We start from the raw sequence: 1791 nt of genomic DNA, 5'->3' as shown, positions 1-1791 counted from the left end.
GAACACACACGGGAGAGAAACCCTTCAAGTGCAGTGTGTGTGGGAGGACATTTTCACATTCATCTACTCTTAAAAAACACCAGAGAACACACACGGGAGAGAAACCCTTCAGGTGCAGTGTGTGTCGGAAGACATTTTCAAGTTCATTTGCTCTTAAAACACACCAGAGAACACACACGGGAGAGAAACCCTTCAAATGCAGTGTGTGTGGGAAGACGTTTTCAGATTCATCTACTCTTATAACACACCAGAGAACACACACGGGAGAGAAACCCTTCAAGTGCAGTGTGTGTGAAGGCATTTTCACGGTCATCTGCTCTTAAAACACACCAGAGAACACACACGGGAGAGAAACCCTTCAAGTGCAGTGTTTGTGAGAAGACATTTTCATGGTCATCTGCTCTTAAAAAACACCAGAAAACACACACGGGAGAGAAACCCTTCAAGTGCAGTGTGTGTGTGAAGGCATTTTCACGGTCATCTGCTCTTAAAACACACCAGAGAACACACACGGGAGAGAAACCCTTCAAGTGCAGTGTTTGTGGGAAGACATTTTCACGGTCATCTGCTCTTAAAACACACCAGAAAACACACACGGGAGAGAAACCCTTCAAGTGCAGTGTGTGTGGGAAGGCATTTTCACAGTCATCTGGTCTTAAATCACACCAGAAAACACACACGGGAGAGAAACCCTTCAAGTGCACTGTGTGTGGGAAGGCATTTTCACGGTCATCTGCTCTTAAAAATCACCAGAGAACACACACGGGAGAGAAACCCTTCAAGTGCAGTGTTTGTGGGAAGACATTTTCACGGTCATCTGCTCTTTAAAAACACCAGAGAACACACGGGAGAGAAACCCTTCAAGTGCACTGTGTGAAGGCATTTTCACAGTCATCTGCTCTTAAAACACACCAGAAAACACACACGGGAGAGAAACCCTTCAAGTGCACTGTGTGTGGGAAGGCATTTTCACAGTCATCTGGTCTTAAATCACACCAGAGAACACACACGGGAGAGAAACCCTTCAAGTGCAGTGTGTGTGGGAAGGCATTTTCACAGTCATCAAATCTTAAAAAACACCAGAGTACACACGGGAGAGAAACCCTTCAAGTGCAGTGTGTGCGGAAAGGCATTTGCACATTCATCAAATCTTCTAGTACACCAGAGAACACAGACAGGAGAGAAACCCTTGAGGTACACTCTGTGTGGGATGATGTTTGCACAGTCATCACATCTTAAAGTACACCAGAGAACACACACGGGAGAGAAACCCTTCAGGTGCACTCTGCGGGAAGGCGTTTGCACATTCATAAAATCTTCAAGTACACCAGAAAACACGGAAGCATCAGAAGATCTTCAAGGAGTGGAATCTGAAATCAGCTTGTGAAAGTCAAAGTGCCACAATAAGCCCATCCCTCACGAAACAAGAACCGGACGAAAATCGCAGCTTGGACACTTTTAAAGGTATTCTTAGTTTTTTCAGTAAAGTCACGTTGAAGAGAAACAACAAAATAATAAAATATATGTAAAACAATAAAAAATTCTCACGACGTTTCGACCATAACTCAAACGGTCATCTTCAGGTGTGTTGGTTTGCATAAATTTATTTTAAAACGGCGCATTAATTTAATTATAAAAAAACGTTGGCGTCACGCGCAGCGATTTGGCAGTTTGCCCAGGACTAGTCCATCTATTTTTTTTAAAAGAGGAGGGGGGAGACGAAATTTTTTATAATGTATGCTGTCTGAAAGCCACTGTAAGCGTGAACAATTAAGAACTGAAATGGTTTAT

At 43.4% G+C, this 1791-nt stretch overlaps 1 pseudogene; it reads left to right on the top strand.

The window, feature by feature from the left end:
- Nucleotides 1–309: 309 nt before the first annotated feature.
- On the top strand, nucleotides 310–1575 carry LOC142917821 (uncharacterized; annotated as a pseudogene).
- Nucleotides 1576–1791: the final 216 nt, after the last annotated feature.

This window comes from Petromyzon marinus, unplaced genomic scaffold (genome assembly GCF_048934315.1).
Source record: "Petromyzon marinus isolate PM22_M1 ecotype Great Lakes invasive population unplaced genomic scaffold, UKy_Petmar_22M1.pri1.0 PM_G_Scaffold_53, whole genome shotgun sequence".
Taxonomy (NCBI): Eukaryota; Metazoa; Chordata; class Hyperoartia; order Petromyzontiformes; family Petromyzontidae; genus Petromyzon; species Petromyzon marinus.
This window is presented reverse-complemented; position numbering and strand designations above follow the sequence as displayed.